The sequence below is a fragment of the Empidonax traillii genome, unplaced genomic scaffold (assembly GCF_003031625.1).
Source record: "Empidonax traillii isolate 1590-97213 ecotype Southwest subspecies unplaced genomic scaffold, ASM303162v1 scaffold83:size2986645, whole genome shotgun sequence".
In the NCBI taxonomy this organism is placed as follows: domain Eukaryota; kingdom Metazoa; phylum Chordata; class Aves; order Passeriformes; family Tyrannidae; genus Empidonax; species Empidonax traillii.
In genome coordinates, this window is record NW_020955276.1 from 2,111,394 (window position 1) to 2,134,001 (window position 22,608).

A 22,608-nucleotide genomic window follows, 5' to 3' on the forward strand; every position below is an offset into this window, starting at 1 on the left:
ATTTTCGACCTTGTTTATTATTATCCTAAATGGATAATCATTAATCAGGACTTTGCTGGTTTATTTTGTTTACTTCATTTTAACTAGACGCTTTTCTAATGTGTTATAGTTCTGTCCCCATGAACAGTGGGGAGACATTAACAGATGACAAGATATTCCATCTTATTTTCCCTGTCCTATTAAGGAGGAGAAGTGAGAGAGTGGCTGGGTGGGTATATGGCAGCTCTCCAAGGTCAACCACCACTGTCAGCCTTTTGATCTGAGTGCTGTAAGGGTTGGTAACTTCCCTTTCTTAGAGTTCATGGGTGTATTGATTGTATGCACTTCCCCCTGAGTAGGGCACGGCATCAGAGGAATCTATATATGTTCCTCTACTCCAGGTTTCTAATACTGAAAGGATTTTATTATCTGAAATATACCCAGATAATACAAAAACACTGTACTAAGTTTTGACTGTTCTTGTCAAGAAGTGATTTATTCTTACCATAAAGTTTAGAAGCTGAAAAATAATTTTCACACTATAACACTTCAAGACCTCCATCTACTCATTTTGCTGTAAAGAAAATTAATAAGTTGGCAAAAAATCTTCCAAACTCCCCATCAGACTGAGCAAAGAAAATTTTCTACTCAAATAAAAATCTGGTCATCAGCATGACCTTGATTATATCAGCAGACATACTGAAAAAATATTTTGCAGTGTCTTCATAACTATCTTTTCTTCCAGACTATAGTTGCAGCTAGATTTTGATTCTTCAGAGGAAGAGGAGAAAAACTACATCTAACCAATTGCTCATCAAGACAATGTACTCCTTCACTTTGCTGATGACTGTCTAAAGCTCTGAAGCATGAAATTTGATTTTGTTACCCGTTTAATGTATAGACGCAAGTACAAAGAACATTAAAATGTCAATGCATTAAATTTTGTTTTCCCCTGTAATCTTGAAAGATGATGATGATGACAGTGAAAATAGGGAATAATTGAAATATAGCAAGGTCCAAATGAACCAAAGTAGTCCTATATTCATTAAAAACATACACAGAGGTTATAATTTTTTTTTTTTGAGTGAAATATACCATTGAAATAGTTGTGTTATCAAAAGGTTGAGAGTTGCACTACTCTGACAATATTTAAATATCTCACAACCAGAACACTTATTTCTAATTCTAATACTAATACTATATTTGTCTAAAAGTTAGCTCTCAATCTCTGGCTTTATGCCACCATTTTGTCTTCAAAGTTAAACAGCTGTTTTCTCGTTTCCATTATAGTTATGTCCATATACATATATATTCATGTAGAATTCATCCTTCAATCTTCTCTCTGATTAGGCTAGACAGCTTAATCTTCAGAGGTCTTGCATTTTAAGGCTCACTTGATTCTATTTTCAGAATGAAAGCTCTGTCTTCCATCCCTGGCCAACAGTTTCATCCTTAAAACTCACAGCTGAGTGAATAATCATCATTCATGTATGCTGCACTTGGGTACAGAATAGTTTCTTAAATAAATTGTCCTATTTTTAATATGAAGACATGTAAAAGTGAATGCAAATGGCAGGAAAATCACAGAAAAGACTGGAAAATGCTTGGCTAGCTATTAAAATAAAGTTTTACTTCATTTTGATACTAAAGACTCCTATTATTATAGTAATAATGGTGACCAAATTGTTTATAATTACTTCTCAGGATAAGAAAGAGCAAATTTAGACATTACTCTAGGAATCTTAACCTGTAACCCTAGGGCCATATTCAAAGTTTATAAGCAATGAAATCTGTGAAATATAGTAGACTGATAAGATGTCTACAGAGATCACAAATACTTTGAAATGAGAAGGAAAAGGAACGAAAAAAAGAAAAAAGAGAGCGAGAAATATAACTGCACATGCTGGTTTAGCATACTGCCAAATATCTACTTAGATCATACTTGTTTTCTAATGTGAGAGAACATTTTTAAAATTAAGTTCAGTAAATTAATAAACAAACAAACACCCCACCCCCCCATCAATAGCAAAAAACCCCACGACACATAAGTTAATTCTGGAGGTGGAAAAGAAGATATAATAATATACTAGGAGGAACTGATCGAATAAACTGTCTTCTGATGTGCTGGTATGCAGTGTCATGACATGAGGCAAGACAGCTGGTAAGGAACTCAGACAAAAATTACTGTTACTGTAAATGATTTTCTAGCACAGAGTCATAGAATCATTTAGGCTGGAAGGGAACATGAGAGTGATTTTGCTAGTCCAGTTCTCCACTTAAAGTGGAGACAGCTGAGATTGGATTGCATGTTGTCAAGTTTTGAAATGGAGGCAATAAAAACAAGGAACTCCAGGGAATCCAGTTCACAGAGTCCAATGGCCAGAAAAACCTTGTATTTTTAGGTTTTGCTAGATCTGGACGTACTAGATTTGTACTAGATGTTATTACCCTGTAAACACTAGTGAACACAGCTTAATAAGGGAGACTGAGATACTATCAAACTTTAAATTGATACAAATTTTGAAAATAGAATTTTCTTCTGTTTAAGTATAATAAGTTCCATCTTTGATTTGAAAACAGAACGATGTGCCACCTCTTTAAATTTCCTATGCAATGCTTGCTGCTTTGTAAAGAGAATCATGTTTTCTAATTTTTTTTTATGCTACTAAATACAACAGATACACACATATTACTCTTTTTCTTCTATGTCTTCATGTGTGCGAAGCATACTTGGCATCTGCATATGTGGTTATTTTGAGGCATATGTAAAGTCCAAGCAGGAATATATATATTACTCTGACAATACTTTTCTTTAAAAATCTTTGTGTAAGAAGGCTGCCACACATCGGGGAATCTAAATTGACTACTGGCAACACATACAAAGACTGCCAAAAGCTACAGTAGCTTATATCAGGCATCAGAATAGCTGCTGTGTGCTTCAAAGAACTGGAGAATGGTCACTGTGTTAGCCTGGAGTAACTCATTGTGCCATCAGGGAACTGAAAAACAGACTTGCTTTGCATGTAGTCCTTGATAATTTACCTTGAATGTAAAAGTTATGCTGGAAAGGACTAGGAAAGGCCATTTCCTCCTAAACCAAATTGTCTCACAATATTACATGAAGAGCAGATTTACTATTGTGATGCTTTCATCCCTGTCAATGATAAATCACTAATTGTTTCAGTCATCCTGGGCTGTGTTTAACCCTGGGTAGACTCAACAGGCCTAATCCCAACTCCTATCTACAGTCTGACATTGCAGCCTGTCCTTATCCCCACAGAATAGCTCTGCTAGTAGCTTAGGGAGTTCCCATCATTCCTGGCCCCAAGGGAGACACTATCCCACATGGCACCTTGAAGTGTATCAAGGGAAGTTAGGTCGTAGGAACACGAGATAGATCACATTTAACACCTCTATAAATTATCTGGGTGATAGAGTTGTTTAGCCTAGCAGAGAAAAGGCTCAGGGCACATCCCACCATAGCACATCCCCACAAATCTGAAGGGAGGATGGAAAGGTGATAGAGTCAAGCTCTCTTCATAGATGTCTAGTGAGAAGATCAGAGAAAATGAGCAGAAACTGAAACATAGGAGGGTACGTCTGAACATAAGAAAAACTTTTTTCCCTTTTGGGAGTAACTAAGCACTGAAAAAGCTTGCCCAGAGAGGTTGTGGGATCTCTGTCCTTGGAGATTTTCAAAAGCCATTCTGGACATGTGTTTTGGCAACCTAGGTGAACCTGCTTAAGCAGGGGTGTGAACTAGGTGATCTCCAGAGGTCCCTTCCAATTTTAACCTTTTGTTATGCCGGCCAGCTGAATCCTCACTATGCAGGAACAGTTCTTGGTGTCATACCTTCTTTTCATTGCCTTTCTTTCTTTGTTCCCAAAGAAAGAGCTAGTTTTCAGTCTTACAGTTTTCCTAATATGGTAGTTGTAATGAACTATTTTCGAAATCTTCTCTCTTTTCAAATTTTTTTTTGTATAGCTTCAATACTGAATAAACTGAACAAAAGTAACTGAAGATATTTATAGAGCAAGGACAGAACTTGCTATGATACAGACTAAATAGTGAGTACACTAGATGAATATCCACAAACACCACGTGCTATTTTTTGCAGGTATTGCTCCTTGCTTTGGAACATACAACAAAAAGTCTTGAGATGTTGTATTGGTTTGATCTGGAAGACAGGAGATTATTGGAAGATACAAAGTCCAGATATTCTGGTTTGTTGTTTGTATGAGACTGACATTTTTAATAAAGGTTACTGAGCCAAGAAATTCTCTACAGAAAAGCAAAATGAAATATATTTTATTTTTTATTTTGTTTTGTTTTGGTTTTGTTTTTTTTAATAACAGATGAGGGTACAAAAAGGAGATAAAACCTGTTGTCAGTCATAATATATTTTAATCAATAGATAATATAGTACTAGATTTTATAGGCTTGAAGGCACTCAGCTATTAAGATTCTGTACTAAATCTAGTTTTGTATCAAGTGTAATTCTTTGGTATTTTCAACACATAATCCAATTATTAGTGTTATCATGGCTATGCTATCACAGATATTTGCATTTGAACTTACAGCAAAAATAATGCGATAAGTCAAATACTTCCACAAAATGGAGGAACTATAACTGAAACAGTTTAAAGATGTGCAATATTTCTCCTCAGTCATTTTGCCTGTGGTAATTTAATTATAAATAAGCTGAATGATGATTCAGTGAATTCAGGCACTTCTCACTTAGAATAATATATTCTGAGTAATCTACGTAGCAGATAAATAAATATATGATCTTTTTCCTTAATGTAGAAGACTGGTGTAAATCTAGTATGAAGTTGTTAATATATTTGAAGGTCATGATTACATATTGCAGATTCTTTCTGCTTACATCATCAAAAAAACAAAGAGTAAGCGCAGTGTTATGAATAAATTAAGATTTTCAACAAAGAAATCTGGACTATGTTGTAACATATCAGATCTTAGAAAGCACACTTGCCCTAGGCTTTCCTACAATGTATAATTTAATGTCTTACACAAAGCAAAACTTAGCCTTCTGTGTTGAACATTTTCTTCTTGCACTGTTTCACTTCTGTACACATTACATTACAAGTAATAAAGAGATCAAAACTAAATTTTTTCCTAAAGCAATTCAAATGCAATTCTGCATGTTAAGTACAATTCAAATCTGCTTCACTACATAAAACTAAAAAATCAAATATTCCTCAGGGTCTTAGTCTCAAAGCACTTTATACCACACAAATGAAGGATTTGCTCAGATTTTCATCATAAATCAGGATTACCGTGCAATTTCCTTCTCACTGTTATAAACCTATTTTCAGATCCCTACAACATGCCTATAGAGTTAGTTGTCCCATTGAAATGAAAGCAGAGTTAGCCAGGACTTTTAAATTTTAATCATATTAGTTATATTTTCAGAACGTCTCTTACAGCTTTCAGGAATTAATCTACAGGAGGACAAGGAATGCGGATGGGCACCAAACCGAACCAAAACAAAAATCTCACTCTTCAACCAACAGATTTTTCTGTACTGTCTCATCTATTACTTCAGCTTCATTCATGTCAGAAATAAGACTATTTATACACATACATTTTTAGTCTTTTGTATTGCTTTTAATCATCTCAAACCTAACAATGGCTTTACTTTTTAATTTCTGTTTTGACAAAATACACCTATTTTTGATTTATTTTTAAATTTAATATTTTACTTGCTCATGAGGAAAGAAATTGTCTGCACATGTCAACAAGGCCATAGAGAAAAAACTGTCAAGAGCCCATTTATTCCAGTTGTCACAGAAAAATAGTGCAAAGATCATAATAAATATCCTTTACTATGTGATGGTGATGATAATGATGGTTGTTGTTGCTTTCATTGTAATATTCCTATTTCCAGTACACAGGCTTTTTAATTAACCAGTACATGTGCAATAATTTTTTTTTTTTTTTTTGAGATTTTATAATGACAGCCAGGTCAAGCTGAAACTGTACGTTAGTGCACATGATTTCAGCCAGGTTTCGTATAAGGCTACAGGCTCTCTACCTGTTGTATAGTGCAGGGTCTTAGAACCTTGCTGTAGATGCCCAAGCCTGCACTTGTTTGTTTGCCTTAACAAGTGTCTACTGCCCAAGTGCCCATTGTCAGAAAGCTGTATTTCTGATCAAGAGCTGATCAACTTTACAAAAGTAACTGGTTGGTCTAGCACAGTGCAGTCCAGCTTCAAGTAACCTCCAGCTCAAATACTCTACTATTTGGGTCACATCCCTATGCTTATTTTGTTCCAGAACACTCTTTCTGAAAAGGATCAGAGAAGAGATCTTTCACAAGGCAATTCTTTATTTTTGGTTGACATGATAAAGTTTCATTTAATGAGTGATGCTTCCTTGAGACATATTTGGGACTACAATCTAAAATTATCGAAAAAACAAGTCACTAAAAGCTTTAAAAGCAAGCCCTTCCATGTAAAACATTCCCTTCTGCAACAGAATTTTAAAGATGGGATAAAATATAGGGAAAAAAATAGAACCTTTTGTGGTAACAGTATCCGTATAGCAGTTTCCAAATGAATATAGTAATATGTAGCCAAATAACACAGAAACAATTGTCCATGTTTAAGAAGTAAATCAACGACAGAATGAAAGAAATGAAGATACTTACCCAAAATTTGGGATGTAGTGCTGTCAGCAAACAGACAAAACATTCACTGTTGTTTTCATCACTACTACTTCTACCAAAAGAGATACCGAGCTTCAGCTATTTGAGGTCGAAAGCTACTGTCATCTATTGAAATTAGGCCAAGAAGGATGAAAATTATTCCTGCTTTCACCAGGTTGGAGGAATCAATCAAGTAGTTTTTATGATTTCAAAGAAATTGCAACTGCACCTCCTTCCTAACAAAATTGTTAATTATTTTTATAAAAGCAAGTTCATTGCATCTTTTGTGTACAAATAGTTTTAATGAATGTTTAGCCCAGACTTGGAATGACAATGTCAGGGAGGAGCAAGTTCTGGCCACTCCTCATGGGTTGGGATCCTGGAGTTAAGAGTGAATTCAAGGCTGTAGGGTAATGCCCCCTAATGACATGGAGACAAGGCAAAGGGACAGCAAGTCAGGCTCAGGATCAGATCCAGAGATAGTCTACTGGGGTGAAGCAGAGCTGAGACCAGGAAGAAAGCCATGTCCAGGGATCCATGTTGGATCAGGATTGAGGTGATACGAGCCTGAACACAGCCACAGCTGCTGAGCAGCTGCTGCATGGCTCAGGCAGGGGCAGAAGGGAGAGATTTTGTTGGAAAAGAACTCCCCAGGGAGGGAGGCAACCTTAAGCTTCTGGCTTCTCATCAGTGATGGAGGCAAGCATTGACTAAACGCCTTCATTCATTCCACTAAGCACCTTAAGCACCCCAGTGTTCAGCCCACAGAACTTCCAGGAAGGGGGCTGTGGTCAGGACCCAGAATGGGAAAGAAAATAATGACATAATCAATAACTTCCAGTAAAAGCTCTTTTGATTTTGCTCTGCTTAGGTAAAATTAGATACTAAAAGGAGTGAGTTTTTTATGGAATTCTGACTGTTGAAGTTGAAGCATATGTACAAAAACTAAGGAATGCAATTTTTGCCATTGGATTATTCATACTTACTCCTGCTATTTAAAACAATAGCTCCATCTATCATCTTGAGAAATACTGCATAGTTTTACTATGCTTATTCATTCAACTGTATCCTAATTCTGCAAAAACTCATTGACATGTTCGGTTTCCCAGTGCAGAAAGTGATGTTCATGATTTTCAACTACAAAAGTTAATATCAGTTACAAAGCTTAAAAGAATTACACACAAATACATGTAAATATTAATAGAAAAAGTATATTTGAAATCTGTGGTTGGGTTTTTTTTAATTAGTTTTCATATTCTTTAAATGTATCTCCTGTAACAACTGCTACCTTAACTCATGATTCAGGAATGTTTTGCCCTTTTTTTTTTTTTTTTTGCCTTTAGTTCCCTATTTGAAAATTTCTTTTATGCAAAAATTAAAAATTGATAGAGCATTGTTTTATTTTAGGATTCTTGGCAAGGTCTTCAAAGTATTGGGAAGTTTCAAATTAGTTGGAACACTAGGTTTCATTTTTACTGTGTTGCCTATATTATAGGTATTTCATATTGAGATTCGGTATAAAAATCTGTATTATGTGCTCCTATATGACCTGATGCCTTAAAATCCATGAAGAAGCTACTTACCATTTCTTGATATTTTTTATGACAAAACTTATTTGAGTAAAACTCTTTTAAAATTGTATGCCTTTTCTAAATGTTAACTAAAAAAAAATGAGAACTGTAGCTGACATTATTGCCCCACCATGCCATTGTAGAAACTAGCTGATGTGCTCTTGTGTACTGCTAGCTCAGTGCTCTGTGGAACAGTGTCATGATGTAAAGAAACAGAATTCAAAGATCATCCAGTGTGACTATAGGTTATAGCGCGGAAAAGATTGAGCACAGAAAAATATAAGACTGTAAGTCTAAAACACTACAAACTTTATATAAGTTAGCAGCTGAGTAATTGCATTGTCATAACTCCAGAAAGCTGCAAATGGCCACAGGGTGCAAGTACAGAATCACATTCATTATGTGATTAACATTTTTCCACCAGCAACAATTTTAGCTAAATTTTTAAAGGGCAGCCAAAGATAAAATGTCTGAGGAGTCTGAAGTGGCTGATACATGAGTAAAGCTGCAAGAAGAATTTATCATTGCTGGTGATATACAAAGCTGATGCATAAACAAGTAGGAAATTCAGTAATAAGGGATGTCAATACAACATGTTCTCCAAATAATAAAATCAATAGGGCAAAAAAATTAAACTTTGACAGCAGAAACTGATTTTGCAGCTTTCAGCCTCAGGAAGATCCATGCCTCTCTCAAGAGGAAAAGCCAAAATTTATTCCTAGACGTTTTGGGAATGCTACCTTTCTATAAGCTTGTGATTGATAAGAAAGAATCACTGTTGGGAAAAACAGATAACCTTCTGGGTTAAGAAAAGGATGTGTTTTTTTCCCAAATAGGCAACCAATTAATAAGCTATAAGGGTCACAAGAAGCAGATGGGAAAATGCAGAGAACCAGTACTCTTACTGTGTTTTTATAGCATAGTAGTACGCCAGTCAGTCTCTGTAGGGAAATAACCTATCTTGATCTTTAATTCACATCACTCTGAATTAAAGGTATCTTACTGACAAATTTCTCTTCAGGCAGAGGAGCTTTATCCCATCCAGTCATGCAACCATGACCAGTTCAGGATTTAAATGCAAGATTCGGACCTCATCAGCGAGGCAGCACCAAACGGTAACCACTTGAGGAGCCAGTTCTGAGAAGGGCGACTTTTAAAGGGATCCAGGGAGTGGAGCTGACCTGGAGCAGGGTGGACAGGAGCAGTCAAACAGGGATTTGGCACAGCAGTGAGGGTGTCACAGCAGTTCTCACCGCAGTTCGCACAGGCAGTATAAGCAGAAAAGGGTCCTCTCTGACCAACTGGGAGCAGCCAATGGAGGCAGCATACAGACTCAGTGTCTGGTAAGGGAGAGCAAAGAGATCCTTTCAGCCCCAGTCTTATTAGCATATTAGTTTAAGCTTCCCAGTTATGGTGGTGACACACTGTAAAGCTCAATCCCCTGTAGCCGCAGGAGTCACTGAACCAGCCACGTCAGAGCCCTCCAGGCAGACAGAGCTGCTGGTGGCAGACACAGCTCTCCAGGTCAGAGGTTGCCAGGAGTGCCTGATGCCTCTTTGTGAGGCTGGGGCAGATAAAAGTTATTTTTCAGAAGGTGTGTAGACTCAACCCAACTCACAGGAAGTCTGCTGTCTCCCAAGGGCTTGGGTAAGGGATATTACTGGAAAACTCTCCAGTCTAATAAGGTCCCCTGATTACTATCCACTATTGATTGTTCAAACTGGTAGTGACAACATAACAAAGAGAAGTCAGAGGGCAATCAAAAGAGACTTTAGGGCTCTAGGACAGTTGCTAGAGGGATCAGAAGCACAGGTAGTGCTTCTTCCTCTATCCTCCCAGTGACAGGGAATAATATTGATAACAATAGACAAATCCATCAGGTCAGTGAGTGGCTCTGAGGTTGTTGCAATTGGAAAAATTTTGATTTCTTTGACCACGGGATGATCTACTCAGCACTTGGTCTACTGACACCTGCTGGGATGCACCTATCTTAGATAGGAAACGAGTCCTAGCACAGGAGTTAGCAGAGTTTATTGACAGAGCTTTAAACTAGCTTGGAAGGAGAAAAGGGACAAAATCAGGCTCACTAGTTATAAGCAATGGGATGGTGTGCCAAAATTTGAAGAAATGGATCCTTTAATCTGTTTCGTGAGGTGTTAGCTACAATATACAACACATCAAATGTTTCCACACCAATGCACACAACATATGGAACAAAAAAGAGGAGCTCCAAACTTTGGCCCAGTCCCAGAGATTTGACATCACTGGCATACGTGAAACCTGTCGGGATGAGATCTGCAACTGAGGTGCCCCGTTGGATGGTTACAGGCACTCATCAGGGGGTATCGGCAGGGAAGAAGAGGTGGAAGGGTGGCACTGTATGTAATAGAAGAGTAAGAATATACGGATCTCACAGTTGGCAGTGCACAGTTGAGAGTCTCTGGGTAAAAATCAAGGTGCAAATTTCAATCCAAACCGCACTAGTGGTTTGTTTTTTAGGCTCAGTATAGTAAAATATACAGGAAAGAAGTATGGAGTTTTCTTCCAGATATCAATTTTCCTGCATTTTCTGATCCTTCATTTTGTTTGTCTCAAAGGTTCTCATATTTTGCAGCAAACAAAAGTTCAGAGTCCACTGTGTTTGACTTTTTGTTGGAATAAATTAGGTGCTAATATATTCTCATCTAGGATTAGGATAAAAGACTCAAAGAAAATTCCTATATACTGAGACCATGATTATTCATTACTTGTTTTGGAATATTTCATCTTCACTGAGAGGTACTGTAATCCATGGAATTTTATTGCTACTTATATTAAGAGCATTTTCTTGGTTATAATTATTACGTGCTTTGCTGATTCAGATCAGTTTTGGCTGATTTAAAAATTAATCAGTTTCATATGTAAATATGTTTTTAATCTTTTGCTTTCCTTCTGAGATCTGTAAGTGAACTAAATAGACAGTAAAATTCTCTAGTGGATTAGGAATCTATTTTTTTAAAAAACTAGAAATCTTTTTTCTCGTTTTCTTAAATAGTGAAAACATTAAACTACTTTTTTAAAGAATACAGAAGAGAATAGCATAACAGCACACCACAGCAAAACCTAAAAATATTTTCTATAACACAGACATTTTGAAATTAAAAAAATCTGGATACACATGAGTGTCTACAAAGCACAGATTCTTCAGCTGTATTGCCTCTGTGACAGTAACACCGTGGGAGGAAGAAAGGTCTCAGGTGGAACTGGGGCATGAATTCAAAGAAAATAAAACCAGAAAAATGCACAAGTAACTAAAAAGAAGTTGGGGGGCGGGGGGAATATATATATATACGTATAAAAATCAAGTAGAAACCATTTCAAGAAGGTGAAATCATAGTTTAAACGATCCGTGGCTGCCATACAAGGTTCTTTCACTGAGAAAAAAGTGGAGGAAAGAAAAAAGCCCCATCAGCCAACAAGATAGAGACTTGGGATTGCATTCCTGGAAGGTTGTTTAGCCCAAATTTGTTCACTCTTGGAAGAGATGATGAAAACACATATATGCCTAAAATCCCAAATTAGACTTGAATAGCCTGAGAACACTGTCATTATCTTGTGAATGAAGCAGATTTATTTGAAATAAGAAACAGGAAGCACTCATTTAAAAATAAAAAATGCATCATACCTTCTCACTATGAAAAGCTGTGTGATGATGACAGTGTCATTGCAGTACTCTGAGTTATGTCAAGCAGGACATTGGTTTTCTTTGATTATGCTGAAAAGCTGAATTCTGAATAATGGCTTGCAAACCAAAAATTACATCTGGGGTAAGGCTTAAACGAAGACATTCAAAGTAAGCACTTAAAAATTTATATTTAAAAAATTTCATATTTTTGAAAATTGTGCATCAATGGTTTAAGTTTCCAAATTAATCTTCAGAAGCCAAAAAGTTAGAATTAATCTTTCATTTATGAAATAATGAAATGAAATAATTTGATATTCCTCTTTATCCCATAAAATAGTCTTAAAGTAGTACAGTGAAATAAGCTTGATTGGAAAATATTAGCATTGTCAATAGGACATTTTTTAATGCAAACTAATTCATTGCAAGAGTCTATAGCCCATGAAATGTCAAAGTCATTTTTTCTGGTAAAGGGACCCGACTCTTCAACATGGGAGTTTCCAATCTTGGAGTCCACAAGTTTTTGTAGCAAAACTTCCTGATGTAGAACAATTTTATGCACAGCAATCCCCCTTGATAATTAAATAGTTGTTTAAATAAATCATATTATTTAAGTAGACTGGGGTTCAAAAATTTCTTGGACAAGATAAAAGCTCAAAATCTGAAATTTTGAAGGAAAAATCTGTTAAAAAAAGTCAGTTAAAGGACTTGTTATCACATCCAAGAAGTAAATAAGCAAGGATGATGCAGAGTACATATTAGACAAAGGAATAAATACTTCTGTGCCTGCTTCCCTGTCAGAGAATCCCTGGAGAAAGCTATGCTACATTTCAGGGTTTCCCACAAACATGCTCAGTTGCTCAGTCTGCCATAATCTGTGTGGGCTGCCTTCCAGATGAGAACATGTGGAAAAGCAGTGTCTAAGCTTCACATTAGTCAGGGAGGTTAGCCAAATGTCTGAAACTGATAACTGGGAGCAGGGCCAGCAAATTTTTGGCATTTGATACATGGTTAGGTTTTTGGGGAACTAAGCCAAGGAAATCTTTATAGGACTCCTAAGAAAAATCTATTGAATGTGTCTAAATAATGCTTTCACTATTCTATTGATATATGGCAAGGATGAGTGAATTCAGCAGTCCTTATATTGCTGCAATTCTCATGAAATTTTATGAAAGTTTTATCTAATTGAAAATGCAGATTAATTTCTCATTGCTATTTTGAATATCCTGAGTGAGGATGTCTTCCTGTTAAGGATTTTTGATAATACCCTCTTTTTCAGAAATATTTTTTTAATTTTATAGTCACTGAAGTAAAATAAATTAAAGCAAAATGTCCTTTTTAAAATCAGAAGGGAAATATTGTCTAAACCAAACTTTTACTTTCTGTACAACATAATCTCTATACTTTATTCAAGTATTACAACCGAGTCTTGTAATTCATTTGAAAAGCGAGAATTAAGAGAAAAGTTTTGTGTTAGCACAAATAGACCTATATTTTTTCAACATTTCAACATTTAGTTTTGTTGTTTGCTTTTTGTTTGTGTTTGTTTGTTTGGTTTTTTGTTTTTTTTTGTAATATGCAGTACTATGAAGACAGATCTATTAGCATCAACAAGGTACTATCAGTACTGTAATTGGAATTCTGTTCCTTTTCCCATTCCCTTTCCCCTTTTCCCTTCCCTTTTCCCTTCCTTCCATTCCCCTTTCACTTCCCTTTTCCCTTCATTTCCCTTTTTCCTTCCCTCCCCAGCCCTCCCCTCCTCTCCCCTCCGCTGCCCTTCCCTACCCTCTCCTCCCCTTCCCTCCCTTACATTGTTGATCCATCCCAATAAGAAAGGAGGGAATGCAAGAACATCATCATATAAGATTTGGCTCTTAGTGTTTATCCTGCTTGTCGACTATTAAATTAAACTGAGCTTGATCTGAGGTCCCAAATCCTCCATACATTAGGGTTCAATGCCTTTTTAGGCAATAGTTTACAGCAGCCAAAGTTGAAGATAGGCCTCACAATAGCAGTAGAAAACGGTTGCCACATGAATCTGAGATTGTCTCTAGAAGTTTGAATTGCGACTTGCTTCCTCTGCAAAGCACCTATCAATACAGAAGCAATCCCAAGGCTTCCCTTGTGACATCTTCAGCAAGCATCTTGACAACCATGCTGTAATTAGTGTCCTTAGAATAACAGAACAATAGAAATTTAGAATATTATAGAAATTAGATATAGACAATGAGAATGATCATTTCATTCACCTGTCACTGACATGAAGATACATTTAGATTGCAGGAAGATATCTTGAAGGGAAAAGAATAAACCTGAAAGTTTCCAATTAACTCCAGGAAAGAAAGTAGACACTTTTATTTGTAAGGACCATAGCAGCAAACATAATAATGTACTTGTAGGGATTTACTGGATGCCAAACAAGAGCAATCACTGAATCGAATATGTTCCTTAGACTGTCTCCTGAAGTAATAAAGTGTGATGTGTGATAGTGGGCACCTGTTTGTTGCCATCTTTATTGACCAAAGATGTCAGGTTGAGGTGGTTATAAGTGCACATTAATTTTTGTGTCTGTTTTAATTATGACTGGTGTGGATGATTTATACAAAATGGATTCATATGTAATTTCTTTTAATGTAAAAGATACCAAACATTGCCAAAGTCTTCATGTAGAAAGTGGAGCTCCCAATTCAAATATATTCAGAATATGTGTGTGTGTGGGGGAAATACTAAGTTTTTAGTTTGCTGTCTTAGATTAGTCCTGACATTTCACTCTAAATAGCTCTAACTTCCCCTATCAAGCACTACATTTCTTTAATCATATCATTGCTCTAAACAATTTAGTAAAGCTTTAAGTTTTGATTCCATTTTCTTCTTCATTCACAGATTATTTAGTTTGATACCATCATGTAAAATAAATCTTATCTTCTCTGTAGAATAATTTTTTAATATACTGATTACTAAGTAGAAGAAAACTGCTCCATTGAAAATAATTTTACACTTTTTCACAGTAAATGTTATTTACTGTAATACATAATGATATCCAACAATGCAGCTCTGGGGTACCATTAACTGACACATCTGCATTAACAGCATTTTCGTTATAGAAATGTCAACCCTTTACTTCTTACAAGAAAAATCAACAGCAGAATAACAACATTCACCTGCTTTTACCAGACCTTCTTGGAATCTTGAACTATCTCTGCTTATAACATATTTACTCTACTTAATAGAGGTAGTTATAATTTTACAAATAAAGCTTGGCTGGTTATTTTCGTAGCTACAGATAACACATACAGTTTGCTCTAGGGAGAACAAATAAGGAAATTTCACTTTACATGTTTAAAATTACATAAAAATTTAGGCTGATGAATGAATAATAGAACTGGGAACAGATTATAAAGTTATTTGACATTGACCTACCTGCAAAATCTTTTTAATGCAAATATATTTAATCTATTTTTTCCACCTGACAGTGTCAGAAAGTAAATCTTAGGTGAACACTGCTATTACACATTCGTACTCTATAATCTTTGTTGAATCACTAAGTTCAAAAATCACTGACCCTGCAAAGATGCAGGTCAAGCTGCTTTCCTGAGAGCAGTTGATAAAAAAAAAATTCAATTATGTTAGAGAGAAGAGCCTACATTTTTCAGACTACATTAATAGGGCCACAAAGAACACAATTCAAAATGTGATTTCTGAGTCTACCAGTCATAAATGTAGAACTGTTTATGTACATATCCTAAAAAGTTTCACTAGTTTTCTAGGATAATTGATCTTCATTTCAACAATAAGAAATTAGACTATAGAAACAACCACCCTGGGAAAACAGTTTTCAAAATCAGTTATTTGTTTTTCCAAAATTGCCTCATCATATCTTGGTGCTTATATACATTTTTGTAAGAGGACACTTGCTGTTATTAGTAAATGTGCATATGCTTTCATTGGCTACTGAAGCAGAAAAAAAACCTCTGCAGGGGTAGATACACGGATTAACTTTGTGAGAAGATTTTATATGTCTATAGAACTTACTATCTATAATTATTTTAGAAATCATTATTTTTAGTACTTTATCCAGGAAAGAAATGCAGCCAACTCTACAGTGAAGGATAGAAATTGTTTTACTATTAGAAAATAGTGCTAGTATTAAGGATATGAGATAAATGTAAAAAAATTTGTTATAATTGAAAATACTATGTTAATTAACAACAGAAAAAATGTAAATCATTGTTGAGATTTAACTTGACTTTTTTTTGTTGTTGTTGTTTTTTCCCAGGAGGAAAAAGTTCAGGAATAAAATTAATTTTTCTTACCAAATCAAAAATAGCTGGTATAGTTTGCATGATAGAACTCTCTATCCAAGATCCAGATTTTAATATGCCCAACTTGAAGAAGATCGGTCTATACAAGAATATATATTTGCAGTAAATTGTGTTTTTTTAATAAGAATTAGGTAACAAGAGAAAGACAAAACCTGCATATTTCACTAAAATAGTCTTTTCTTTAAATATCGAGGATTTTGTGTTGCAGTGAAATAAAGCTGTTATCACAGTGTTCATATTATTGATTCTGATTCATATTATTGGATTCTAATTTTAAATCTAAATTATGTTCTTTCTGCAGTAATTTAACACAAAGAAGAACACACTTCTCAATTTTGTATTGAGTCCTATGCTTACTTTGAACTACTGAGTTTAATGGTTATCGATTACTACTGGTTGTCCAGGTTGGTAGCGACAAGGTTGATAAGAGGAGCACCAGAGCAATCAAAAAAGACTTTGAGGCTCTCGGTCTTCAAGGTCTTGTTGAACTGACAGGAGCATAGGTGATATTTTTGATTGCCTCACAGCAGGAATGAATGCCAAAAGCAGTTCAGGCATTACTGGGGCAGTTCATATGACACCAGGCCTGCCGGAGACAGATGAGGTTCACCTGTCTAGAAAGAGCAAAAGGATTCTAGTCCATGAGTTGGCAGGGCTGACTGAGAGGGATTTAAGCTAGGTTTCAAGGGGGAAGTGGAATGAGACCAGGCTCACTAGAGATGAGCCTGGGAGTGGCAAGCCAGATTTGGGGGTGAAATTGATAGCCCAGTTGAAGTGCATGTCCAGCAATGCACACAATATGGGTAACAAACAGTAGGAAATGGAAGCCATTGTGCAGCAGGAAAGCTATGATGCAGTTCCTGTCACAGAAATTGGTGGGATGACATACACGACTGGAGTGCTGCCATGGATGTCTACAAGCTCTTCAGAAAGGACAGGCGAGGTAGGAGAGGTAGTGGGGTGGCTCGGTATGTTAGGGAGTGTTTCAAATGAATAGAGCTCAAGGCCAGTGATGATAAGGTCGAGGGTCTATGGCTAAGAGTCAGGGGAAAGGCTAACAAGACAGGTATCCTGGTGAGAGGATTATAGACCACCCAACCAGGATGAAAAGGTGGATGAATAATTTTACAAGTGGCTAGCTGATGTTTCATGATTGTCAGCCCTTGTTTTTGTGAGAGATTTTATACTCCCAGATGTCTGCCAAAAACTCAGAGCAGAGAAGAGGCAGTCTAGGAGATTCCTGGAGAATGTGGAAGATAACTTCCTGTCACAGAGGGTGAATGAGCCTACCGGGGCTGAGGCCCTTCTAACCTTCTGTTTACAAACTAAGAAGGGCTGGTGGGAGATGTGGTGTTTGGAGGCTGTCTTGGGGACAGCAACAGTGAGATGGTAGAATTTTCAATAACTCGGTGAAGTAAGGAGGGGCATCAATGAGACCTCTCCGCTGGACTTGTAGATAATAGACTTTGGCCTGTTCAGGACACTGATTTGGGAAGTCCCTTGGGAAACATCCCTTAAAAACAAAGGGGCCCAGGAAGGTTGGATATTCTTTAAGAAAGAAATGTTGAGGGTGCAGCAGGAGGCTGTCCCAATGTGCTGAAAGATGAGCCAGCAGGGAAGAAGAGCAGGAAAGATGAGGAAGATCAGGAAAAGTCTCAGTCTTGAACAGTAAAACCAGTTATCCTTGGGACAACTTGTACTCTTGAAATTTAGTTTTTAATTGACAGTACGTGAGTCTCCAGAGGATGTCAGTAAACTTATTTTCCAAAATCCCAGAAAATGTCATTGACAAATTTCCAGGCACTTTTCCTTACTCAAATTTCAATCCACAAAAAGTACCATTTGGTGTTGAGAACATTTAAGTTAACATCTAAGTTAAAAAATAGAGTAGATAGACTGAAGTTCTTTACCAAAGCCAAACCAGCAACAACAACAACAAATTGTATCACTTACAAAATTTCCCAGATTGCGCTCAGCAAGCAACAAGATGGGTAGCATTCAATGATAGAAGAAAAACTTTGATCTATTAACTGTTTTCCATTAATTTAATACTGAAGATTTTGAACTGTATTTGATATGCAGGTCACAATGTTAACACTTGAAGCTTACAACCATGTTTTTTGTCTCTTACAAAACAGTTTCACATGCCAGTAGCTTCAGTGCTAGCTTCAAAATATGTTTATCTAAAAACTGTTATGGAGTGATCTTACAAATATGTTTTAAAACAGGTCACTTTTGAGAAACAGTTAAGAATTCAAAACATTAACATATGTTCCCAAATCATGAGTTGATTAAAACAGAAGCCCCAAACACACATTCTTAATTCATCAAGCCTAGCTACTATGCTATTGGAATTCGTTTGGCTAAATCCTAGTGTGCAAATATTTGGTAAATTAGCCTCGATATTGTGATTTCATATTATGTGTTTCTTAACTAAAAAAAAAAAAAGGGAAACGAAATTGATAATATATAGATTTTTTGGGGAGGAATGTGGGTCTTGCTACTAGTACTAATAGAACAGGATAAAGTGTAAATAACCTCTGAAATTGATAGTCTTCCTAAAGAGTCCTAGAAGCATCCTGATTTTTAATCAATAAAATTTCAACTGCAAATATTCACTGTTACTGTGTCATAGGATTGTGTCCACAGTAATGGAAGACTGAGTCATATGTTTTCTGAGGAGATGCTGATGTTGATTCAACAGCACTTTTTACAGGTTTTCTGAGCAAACGTGAGTATTTCAGATATGCTTAAATAGCTGAACATTCCAAATACTACTTTGTAATATACTGATTCTGTCCTTGGGGTAGGCACGTTATCTATGTAAATTCACTGTGTATGAACAATAGTGAGAGAATAAGATAGTATGAAGATTCTGTTAAGTAGTCTTTAAAGTTAAGAAAAATACATTTTTTCTTATGTAAGACATTACTCTTTTTCTATACAAATAAAATTAAATGTCATTGAGAAAAATACTATTCACCTGAATAATCTTTTTTATTTTATAGCAATTCAAGTATCTACATCTAATTATCTGTTTCTCAGAAGCAAATAACAGCTTAATGAAATGAACCCATTTTATTATGCATTTTAAAAATGCTGAAACAAAAATCTGAAAAAATATACAAATATATTTTATTTTGGAAGTAGCTATGCCTAAGGCCTTTCAAAGTATCCTTGTAAGCTACTTCAGAAATATCTTAATAGAATTTAAGAAATCTAAAAGTCTTAAATTGTAGACATATATTATAAGGGAAATAATACACAAGATTAATGTTTTAAACATTTTTATTAAATGAAAACTAGCTATCAAAGATCACAGAATTTTACCATTTCAAATCCTTTATTACTACCTGTTCTGAGAGCCCTATTATGCTAAGTACACCTTCAAACCTTTATACCTATGTAAAGTGTGAGAGAAAAATCCAATTTGCTGGGGGAAGGGTGTTTGTGGGGGATTAATAATTTTTGTCTTTCAAGATTAAATTTTATATGCAGCATTTCTAAAGAATATTGTGCTACTGAAGTGGTCAACCTCTTGTATAATAATGAAATGAGGAAAATACATAAATATTTATCTGAGGAACTCCTACAGGACTACTGCTGCACCCATTAAGTCATAAGGGAATTTTCATGCACAGAGATATATAAATGGTTGCACTGATTTCCCAAATGACTTCAAGAGGAGAAAACACAGACAACTGGTATCAGAATATTAGGTATCTTTCTTGTTTCTGCAATGATGAGTGTCTTAAGAGAACTGCTTATTGCGCAAAAATTTATCTTCACCAGTCCCTCACCCAGAACTATTTCCCCACCCTGACCAAGGAAATTATTTTTTAACCTTCAGTAGTTACATGAACAGCTTTGTAATGTACAAACTAACTTCTATTTTGGAAAGGAATTTATCCTACTCTTACAGAAGAGTGAATACAGAAATGCACCACTCTGTACTTGAAGATTGTATCTGATTTGTCTTTTAACATTCCACTATGATATTTTAATTCTTTCTGCTCAGCCTATCCAACAAAGAAGGTAATTTTTTTTCTCCATCAGTTTTGTGTCTAAAGAATATTTTGTGAGTTGCTCTTGCTACACTGAAAACCAAGGAAAACATATGTATATATAAGATTGAAAGACTAAGTGTCTGACAGGGTAGAAAAGACAGGAAAACAATAGCAATTTTAGCGAAATTAGTGTACCTCAACCTCTACCTCTACCTGGAAAAAAATATTTTATGTGACCTGAGTGTAAAATAATTGCATGCCAATGAAGATGACTACTCTTCAATTTTTTGGTCATATTCTCCTTTATTTCAGATTGGTAGTGTCTCCTGTGTCTTTTATTTTCTATTTCCCATGCCCATTCCTGATAAGAACTGCAGCTTTTCTCCCCTCTCTTTTTTATTTCATGCTTTTTGATGTGGAGAAGTTCTCTATCATACAGAGGGGCATACACAATATTTTCTCCTATTTTGTTTCATTTAGGTCTCTCCTTCCTCAGCATTTCTTTGCTTGAGGAAAAAATTTGTTGCTTTCCCTTCATTCTGGACCTTTCAGTTTAACTGAAAGTCTGACAACTGGAAACCTAGTAGACAGTTTACTTGCACAAAAAGTAAAAGAAAAGGCCCACTGCTTGCGAATTCTGAAAATATTTGTATCTTACTTGAGGTAATATTTATTCTGAGATAGTTTTTTATGTTTCCATATGCTGAATTAGAGATGTTAATTTCAATCAATGTTTTCAAACGACAAACAGAAATTAATACTGATACTGTAAAGCACAGCAATCCAAGACCAGTCTTTTTATAATACTATACTTTCTTACCTATAGCACCGTCATTTCTGTAATTGTTGGGTATTCAGAAGTTGTATCTTGCCAAGTTTAATTTCAGATCTTGTTGAAAAGTAGGTCAGAATTTCTGTTCAGGTATTCCCCTAAGATTCTAGTTCCAGCAACTACATGGTGCAGTTATATATTAGTTCTATATATAACTTAGTTAGATTTTTTTTCTAATCTTGCCTTTAATACTTAAATTATTTGTTCATAAATTGGCATCAAATTTTAGATGTGTTCATTCTTTCCAGTGTAATCTAAACATTTAGAGATGTTTTCTTAGAACATGATATACTCTTAGGTAACCTAATTTTTAAGAAGTCAGGCACTTAAAAACAACCAAACTAAGCAAACTTACTGATTATTTTATTCAATAATATTTCTACATTTTTATGAGGGGAGAATACCAGATTTGATAAGGCATGTAGGGAGAAAAGTGAGCTTCTGCCCATTTTTCAGAAACATTCCTTCAGGTCTTAGTCATTATGAAAAATACTTGCATACCCAAGAAGACAGGTGTTTACACTAAGGATCATTAGCTGTGTTTATTATTTTGCAACTTTTGAAAGCTTTGAAGACAATTAATGATGGCAAAACCTTTAAAGATTCATAAAGTCCATTTCAATAGCAAACAAGAGGTAAAGCATTCATTTATACACCTGAACCCCCATGTTAGAAAAATTAGACCAGAAAACTAGTAGGAGGAGATATTTTGAAATATATTTTGAGAAAATATCATGATATTTTGGCACTGAATGTTTCTGCATGTTTCTTTTTTGAAGACTTTTCTTTCCAGACAAAGCAGTGATAAAAAACAAATTTGAATCTAAAAATTGAATGCTATAAAAATTTTGCTAGCACCAAAAAATATTGTATAATAATTATTATAATTATGAAGCTATGAAAGTTCTAAAATAAAAGTCAAAGCACAGTCATATTTTATGTGAGCATGCTTATACACATTATTAAAGGCATTATTTTAATGAATTATTTTATTAAAGGCAGATCTCAGACCTAAAGTTCTGTAATTATTAGAGTTCAGATCTAAATTTTGCACTCAAAATGTCTTTCACCAAATGCAGATGGTATTTCAAATCAATTTACTTTACATTTTAAAACAAGCAGGACAATTTTTTTGTTGCCCTTTTCTACCTCTACTGTCTTTCAGTGCTTCAAAAATAAAGAAGGTATGAGCTTGGTAGTCACTTATAAAATTCAAGGCTGTAATTTACATACATATATGTAATTTATATATTCTTTTTCATGTTATATATTTGTCCAAAATAACTGAACAATTTTTTGTGAGATAAATTCTGTCACACACTGTTACATCACACTGGTGTTACCTGAACACATTCCCTGACATGATGTATGCCAAAAATTTGCAACACATTACTGTTTAAACAAGAATATGTAAGACTGGTAACAGAACTTGGTGGTATTAGCAGAAGTTATTTATGAATATCATTTTCAAAAATATATTTTACAATTGGCTTTGTGATGTAACTACACCTTTTATTAGTGGGCTTGCATGGCAAGGTTTTGTTGGTGGGGGAAATACAGAAACCTTC

The 22,608-nt window shown here is 35.3% G+C and overlaps 1 protein-coding gene across 43 annotated transcripts in view; it reads right to left on the bottom strand.

Annotated features, from left to right (window-relative positions):
* PTPRD (protein tyrosine phosphatase, receptor type D) overlaps positions 1–22,608 on the bottom strand; it is a 1,139,994-nt gene that overhangs the window by 850,988 nt on the left and 266,398 nt on the right. The gene's annotated exons all lie outside the window — the stretch shown is intronic.